The sequence below is a fragment of the Terrapene carolina genome, unplaced genomic scaffold (genome assembly GCF_002925995.2).
Source record: "Terrapene carolina triunguis isolate 2854851 unplaced genomic scaffold, T_m_triunguis-2.0 Scaffold310, whole genome shotgun sequence".
In the NCBI taxonomy this organism is placed as follows: Eukaryota; Metazoa; Chordata; order Testudines; family Emydidae; genus Terrapene; species Terrapene triunguis.
Window position 1 is genome coordinate 2,469,305 of NW_020664661.1, and position 8,404 is coordinate 2,477,708.

The 8,404-nt window shown below is 46.7% G+C and overlaps 1 protein-coding gene across 2 annotated transcripts in view; it reads left to right on the plus strand.

Annotated features, from left to right (window-relative positions):
- Positions 1-22: 22 nt before the first annotated feature.
- Positions 23-8,404, plus strand: part of SEC24C (SEC24 homolog C, COPII coat complex component) — a 76,909-nt gene continuing 68,527 nt past the window's right edge. For both annotated transcript variants that reach the window (XM_024218740.3, XM_024218741.3), the window contains exon 1: positions 23-100. The gene's annotated coding sequence lies outside the window, so the exon portion shown is untranslated. The remainder of the gene's footprint in view (positions 101-8,404) is intronic.

Here is an 8,404-nt window from a genome sequence, read left to right on the forward strand (position 1 = left end):
ACTTCCGGCGGGAGCGACAGGCCCGGGAACCGGAAGCGGGGCCTGGCGGTGGAGCGCAGCCGGGGCAGTAGCGCCGTGAGGGACGAACAGGAGCAGCTGGGTGAGTGGGGCGGGCCTGGGGTTCCGGGCAGAGCCCTGCACGGGGTCGGGGGCCCTTCCCGCGGGGTCAGCTGGGGGCAGCGGGCCCTTCCCCCTGTGGGGAGCGGCCTGTGTGTGGGGGGCGCTCGGGCCTGGCTCCCCGCGCCCAGGCGGCCCCCGTGAGCGCCTGGCGGGGCTGTGCCGAGGGCTAACAGGCGCCGCGCCCCGGGAATGGCTCACGTCGGGCCCCGCTTGCCAAGCCGCTTCCATCGCTTCTCGCCCTTCCCTGAGCTCGCACCGGCTGGTCGGTGTCTGCCCTGCGATGCGCCGCTGGGTCCCAGGCCCCGCTGGCGCTGAATGAAGGGGCGCTGCCCGCTCCCCAATCGGATGCGGGGGCCGGGCCCCATCAGCCCGGGCTGCTGCCCTTGTTGTGACATGCTCACTGTCAAATGTCTCACCGGCCGCAAAGGCAAGAGCCCAGGCGGAAACACTTAATCTCCTGTAATCCTCACGTCTCTTGCTGCAGCACTTGTATTGCACCGTTCAGCTGCCGGGTCTTTTAGGGTTGTGAGGGACAATTGACCCACGCAGGGACCTGATAATTCTTAAGTGATACCCAGCCTAAAGCTGTCCGGATCTGGGAATAGGATTTACTTGTTTGTTTTCGACTAATTTTGGAGAAGCAGGGAGCAAAGAGATAATACAAGTGTGACCCAAAACTAACGTGGTCTCTAAGGAGGAGATTATGTGGAATGAAGAGAATCTTCTTTTTAAATGGGGCTTGGAATGTGGTTGCATTGTGTTGCTAAGTTGCGCTGCTACTCTGAAACTTGTCTTTCACTTCCTTGAAACTGGTTTCTGGGTCAGGAAAGAGGTTGCTGTGACTTTTTGTCATAGGGTGTATTTGCATTAAGAATGCTTTGTAAATATTTTTCAGCATTGGCACAGAAAAATCCTTACAAGTTTTCCCAAGTGCGGACAACTCCAGAAATCTTGTCTCCACTAGGAAAATTTTGCAAAAACATCCCATTCTTGCTAACACCAGTCAGTAGTCCAGCTTCCCTGGTGATAGCCACACTGGGAGCCCTTGTGTAGATGGACTTCTTGCTGCTGCTGTTTTAAGCATTGTCTCAGCCAAACTTGCTCAGAGTATAAGTAATTGACATAGTGCTTGAAACACTGGTGGCTCATCTGCACCTGAGCTTTTAAAGTCACAAGACAAGTATCTTTACCTGGAAAGGAGATTCTGTCCAGGGCTACTGTTTTTGTTGTAGTCCAGGAGAGAATCTATTAGTTGAGCTCTAGTTTATGGGGACCCTAAAAAGTGATGTGAGCTCTCCGCAGGATGTTCCGGGAGGTCTTCACTGCTCAGTAATACAGAATTGTCCCATGTAGACTCTGGGAACTTGGGATTTGACTATTTTCTTCAGTGGGAAGCAGTAGGTATTTTGGTTGAAGGGTTGCGAGAGACCTCATACTGGCTAGGAACTCTGAATCACTGCTTTGGGAAGGGACTTTCCTTCATTCATCTATACACATCGGTGGCATAAGGGGGAAACGTCCTTTCTTACTACCTGTTCTGAAAGTGCAAATGCACACATTCCTATCTGTACATCTTATTTTGTTTTGGGATGGAGAGGTAATTCAGGAAGGAAGGAAGGAGCAGAATTATTCATTGACATGTCTGTTTAGAATTCATTGTAGCTGCAAGGACCTGTATGTTGCTATGGCCAGAGTACTAGGGTGGAATTGACTTGGAAGGGTGGTTGCCATTGATGTGGTGGAGCTGGCATGGACCTCAGATTGCTTTTCACCATGTATGTGTTGTGGTCTGGGCACTAGTGGTAAGAAGGTGTCTGAAGGATTATTTTATTTCTTTCATGACCTCTGTGACATTAGTACTTCTTTGACTGTTATTTCCTGACTGAAGGACCGTTTTCTTCATGTAGCATTCTTGTTGTTGGAAGGAAAGTCAGTAATCCTGGAGTTAGTTAATGGTAACTGGGAAAGGGTGGGATACAAAGAATGGCCAAAGTTGTCAACCTCAAAACCTCCACAGAAGAGACAAGGAAAGAACTCAGTGTCTGTCTCCTGTAGAAGTGAGTTTATATGTTGAGAATTTATTTTTAAGGCTGATATCCTCATTGCTGAGCAAGACTCCGAATAGTGACTGTCTAAAAGGCCACATGGAGAAGATGTGATGCACTGCGAAGCCTAGAAGAATGATTAATTTGAAGTTTCCCATCTTGCAAAAAGTGATCATTTATTGTGTGTTTTATGCTAGTACTCAAAATATGGTTTGTTTTGTGCCAAAATATAGAAAGGCATAGTCTGGTCTTGGAAAAAATATACTGCATGAAGGATGAGCAAAGAGATACAACATACAAGCAGAATATTTAGAGGAATGGCTAGTATAATTTTAGTAAGTTGCATATTTTGATTTTGGATTTCTGTATCTATAACTACCCTTCAACATATCCTCTCTCCCTGACCCTACCCTCATCTACAAATCTTAAACCGTGTTACAACTTTTTATCAACTGCACTAGTGTGTGTAATGTTCAGGGAAGCAAGTCCAGATAATTTCCTAGGCTGTAAGATGTGAGAATGACCCATGAAGTAGTTACTTATATGGTCAAGTTGCTGTGGAATCTTTTTGAGAAATAGTTGGGGTTCCATGCATGTCTCTTGAGCCCTGCATTCTAGAGATTAAGGGTGTAAGTAGACCCCACTAGCAGTCCTTTAGTTCTCCTCTCTCCTCTGTCTTGATCAAAAAGTGTCTTCAATATGACTAGGGTACCTTCTACACCTTCCTTGGATCTGCAGTGTAAAGTTCTGGGTTGAAAGGGGTTGTGTCCTCTTATAAAGGTGCCTGTAAAGGAACAGGTAACATGTTCCATTGATTTTAGGGTCAGAATCTTTGGATGGAGAAAACACCATCTGCGATTCCAGCAATTCCAATAAGCTGTCCAATAAGAAAAAGAGATACTGCCACAAAGATGCAGTTGGTTCCTTGGATGGATCTGGGCTGGTCAGATCTCTCTGACCAGACATATATAGGAGCCGACCCCCTCTGAAGGCTCTAGTGGAGGAGATTGTTGACCTACCTGGAACCTTCCTGGGTGTTAAGCCTTGAATTTCAGGATCCGTCAGATCTCTTCTCTCAAAATTTTGTCCAGAAAGGTTTTCTTTTCTGCAGATGAGCAATTGTCACCATGGAAACATCAGTTCTGAAGCAAACTTATGCTGTTATTAAATCTGTGAATTTCACTGTTTCTGTGGGATAAAGATTTGTGCCATGGACTTCTCTGATCTGAGGAAAACCAGTTCCTTCACTTTGCCACTCCTCTGCCTCAGGTGTGGTTTAGTTCAGGCATGCATGAGCATTTTTGGATCCTCTGGTGCCACCTTAGACTTTAAATCAGACCCAGAGGGAGAACATTCTGGTTATGGTCTGCCTTGAGATATTTTGGCCTTATTGTCCTATACCTGCTTTAGCAGTTTTTACAACGAGAGGTGAATACAAGACAGACATTTCCTCCAAAGAAAGTGAAGGCTCTTGCATGGACTGCTTGATCTTTTCCTGGATCAGTAGTTATATGATGTGCAGTCAGATACTTACTGAGGAGCTAGTAGGACAGTCCTAGGAAGTGCCCATTCTACCTCATCCCTTGAAGAAGCTCTCAGCTGCTTCATTTTCTCCCCTAATTGACACCAAGATTTTTCAGAACACAGCTCTGGAAGTAGACTAGCTCTGGCGATTATACTAATGGCTTTGACCAGAAAATCTCATATTTATTTGACAACTTGGAGTTGAAGGAGGAAGTAGTTCTCTGTCAGAGGATTTGCTTAAACTGGCCAGAGAAGTCTGAAATCCGTCTGCCATTGCTGCTTCAGTTTCTAGGAAGCTTGATTCTATATATTGGGTCATGAGAGAGGTATCTAAATTGGTTTTTCTAGCTTTCTAGTCCAAGCCTGCCTGATCTTGATTGCAAGTGTTATATCTAATGCTTGAGTAAGTGTCAACCCAGCCCTGAAAACAAGGAGTCAAATTTGATATGGTTGACCAGAAGGCATAATCCTCTGTAGTCCTGATTCCTATGCAGTCTGAGAATCCTTTCTGACCTTTTTGGAGGAGGCAAAGATATTTCACAGTGGCTTTTTCAGCAACAAGTACTGCTGCACCAAAGCATGCCTGAGAATGTTCGAGAGACGCTCTGAATCAATCTCTGAAGATCCAGATCCTCACTCTTCTTCCTTTTGGAGAACACTGTGGTCCCAGTTTTTCAGACATGGGAAGCAATTTCTTTGTACCGCTGAGTCTTGACAATTGAGTGGGGATACTCCCTTCAGTTCAAGGCCATGTCAAAATACAGCCTCTGCTTCCCTTTTCTGGGATATCCCTCACAAGAAACTGCTGGAAGTAGAGGTCTTGTCCCTGTTGAAAATGGTGAGCTATAGAAATGGTGCCAGTACCTTACTGAAGGAAGGGCTTTTATTCCTGCTATTTCCTTTCCCTCTGTCCCTTTCAGAAAGGTGATCCAGACTGGTGGGACCAAGTCCGTTTTCAGTTCTGAAAGGGAACTGACAATAGTTTTGTCTCCTCTCAACCAATACATAAACCATTTTCAATACCCAATGTAAGGGACTCGTTGATGAAAACCATTTCATGCAGTTTACTATGTAGATTTTTCTTAGACGAGAACTTAAACTGAATTTCAGTCTGCTCTGTGCAGATGTTAAAGAATCAATGATTAATTGTAAGAGAGGGATTTGGCCACCAAGTCACTCTACATTTCTCCTTCATCATCAATATACACAGCAACGTGATTGTATATTGTGCACGCTGGTTGTCTTCTGCCCCTGCATCCTATAGCCTTTGCCAGTTCAATGCTGTATAAACTACAGGTTTGGGATGGAAGATATTAATGTGCGCAAACTTATTATAGTGGACTCTGCTTAATTGGGACACTTATTGGGATGTCTTACAAGAAACTGAAGTAACCTAATGACAGGTTTCAGAGTATCAGCCGTGTTAGTCTGTATCAGCAAAAAGAATACTAAATAATAAATTTGTTAGTCTCTAAGTTGCCACAAGTACTCCTGTTCTTTTTGCTGAAGTAACCTAGTGATTGTCAGTAATGACCACTGTTTAGATGTGACAGTGTTAGCACGTTAGCATCAAAGCTGCCTAATGGAATTCTGTGTAGCTAGTAGCGAGTAGTAAAGCGATTAGCCATGTTTAAGTGTTTTTGATACAGAAGTTGCTAATGCAGATTTCCAATGTACAAAATACAAGTGCAGTTTTTTCCCTAAAAACCTTAGACTGCCTTCAAACATGAAGAATAATAAAAAAGCACATGCAAATTTTTTGCCTTTGTGGATTCTTTGTGGGGAGAGGGAAAGATTTATATAATGTTACAGTGAGAACTGAGTTTCTTCGATGAAAGGTGCATGACAATAGTACTATTATTTATTCTTCATATACAAACCAAATACCTTCCAACTCCTATGCCAACTTCCTATTTAAATTGCTACCTAGGGTACGTCTACACTACGGGATTAATCCGAATTTATATAATTCGAATTTGGGAAACAGATTGTATAAATTCGATTGTATGCGGCCACACTAAGCACATTAATTCGGCGGTGTGCGTCCATGTACCGGGGCTAGCGTCGATTTCTGGAGCGTTGCACTGTGGGTAGCTATCCCATAGTTCCCGCAGTCTCCCCTGCCCATTGGAATTATGGGTTGAGATCCCAGTGCCTGATGGGACCAAAACATTGTCGCAGGTGGTTCTGGGTACAGCCTCACCCCTCCCTCCCTCCCTCCCTGCATGAAAGCAACGGTCGGCAGACAACCATTTCGCGCCTTTTTTCCTGGGTGAACACTGCAGACTCCATACCACGGCAAGCATGGAGCCCGCTCAGCTCAAGACAGCAGTCATGAACATTGTAAATACCTCACGCCTTACCGTGCAGTTTATGCTGAACAAGAACCTGGAAAACCAGGCGGAGAGGAGCAGGCAACAGCAGCGCGGCGACGACAGTGATGAGGATATAGACATGGAATTCTATCGAACCGCGGGACCCGGTGCTTTGGAGATCATGCTGTTAATGGGGCAGGTTATAGGCATGGAACGCCGATTCTGGGCCCGGGAAACAAGCACAGACTGGTGGGACCGCATAGTGTTGCAGGTGTGGGACGATTCCCAGTGGCTGCAGAACTTTCGCATGCGTAAGGGCACTTCCACGGAACTTTGTGACTTGCTTTCCCCTGCCCTGAAGCGCCAGAATACCAGGATGAGAGCAGCCCTCACAGTTGAGAAGCGAGTGGCAATAGCCCTGTGGAAGCTTGCAACGCCGGACAGCTACCGGTCAGTCGGGAATCAATTTGGAGTGGGCAAATCTACTGTGGGGGCTGCTGTGATGCAAGTAGCCAAAGCAATCACTGAGCTGCTGCTACACAAGCTAGTGACTCTGGGAGATGTGCAGATCATAGTGGATGGCTTTGCTGCAATGGGATTCCCTAACTGTGGTGGGGCGATAGATGGAACCCACATCCCTATCTTGGCACCGGAGCACCAGGGTACCCAGTACGTAAACCGCAAGGGGTACTTTTCAATGGTGCTGCAAGCACTGGTGGATCACAAGGGACGTTTCACCGACATCAACGTGGGGTGGCCGGGAAGGGTTCATGATGCTCGCGTCTTCAGGAACACTACTCTGTTTAAACGGCTGCAGCAAGGGACTTACTTCCCGGACCAGAAAATAACCGTTGGGGATGTTGAAATGCCAATAGTTATCCTTGGGGACCCAGCCTACCCCTTAATGCCATGGCTCATGAAGCCATACACAGGCAGCCTGGACAGGAGTCAGGAGCTGTTTAACTACAGGCTGAGCAAGTGCAGAATGGTGGTAGAATGTGCATTTGGCCGTTTAAAAGGTCGCTGGCGATCGCTACTAACTCGCTCTGACCTCAGCCAAAGAAATCTCCCCATTGTTAATTCTGCTTGCTGTGTGCTCCACAATCTCTGTGAAAGTAAGGGGGAGACCTTTATGGCAGGGTGGGAGGCTGAGGCAAATCGCCTGGCTGCTGATTACGCGCAGCCAGACACCAGGGCGATTAGAAGAACACACCAGGAAGCGCTGCGAATCAGAGAAGCTTTGAAAACCAGTTTCATGACTGGCCAGGCTACAGTGTGAAAATTCTGTTTGTTTCTCCCTTCATGAAAACCAGCCCCCTTTATTGACTCATTCATTCTCTGTAAGCAACCCACCCTCCCCCCAGCTTTCTTTCAAAGGAAATAAAGTCACTATCGTTTAAAAATCATGTATTCTTTATTAAGTGATTATAAACATAGGGAGAGAACCAAGAAGGTAATCTGGGTGAGGTTTGGGAGAAGGATATGAGGGAAGTATAAGGCCACTGCTCAAATTCAATATAATGACAGCCTTTTGGTTGGGCTGTCCACTGGGGTGGAGTGGGAGGGTGCACGGAGCCTCCCCCCCCCCGCGTTCTTACACGTCTGGGTGAGGAGGATATGGAACATGGTGAGGGGGGAGGGAGGTTATACAGCGGCTGCAGCGGCACTCTGTCATCCTGCTGCCGTTCCTGAAGCTCCACCAGACGCCGGAGCATGTCCGTTTGGTCACGCAGCAGCCCCAGCGTTGCAGCCTGCCACCTCTCATCTCGAGCGTCCCTCAAGACCTCACGTTCACTGGCATCTTTCCTAAATTTAGATACAGTGTCCTTCCACTCATTCAAATGAGCTCTTTCATTGCGTGTGGATTCCATTATTTCTGTGAACATGTCGTCTCGCGTCCTCTTTCTACGACGCCTTATCTGAGATAGCCTTCGGGACGGAGGAGGGAGGCTTGAAAAATTTGCAGCTGCTGTAGGGAGGGTTGAAAGAAAGGAGTGAATTTTTTGAATTGATACATTTTACAGAACAATACTTATACTCTTTCATGGTGAAAAACACTATTCACATTACATAGCACATGTGATTTCAGTACAAGGTCGCATTTTCCATCTTAATATTGAGTGCCTGTGGCTTTGGTGTTAGAGATCACAGACGCAGGTCCGGGCAACAGAATTCAACTTGCAGGCAGCCATGGTAAGCCATTGTCTTTCGGCTTCTGCGCCCTCCTTTCCCACATACCAAGCAAAGCCTGTTGACTGCTGCGGTTTTCCTGTTTAACCTTCAGCAGCAGAAAACAAACTAACCCCCCCACCATCCAATTCTCTGGGATGATCAATGTACCCCTCCCCCGACCGCGTGGCTGGTAACAGGGAAGATCCCTGCAGAAACCAAACTAACCCC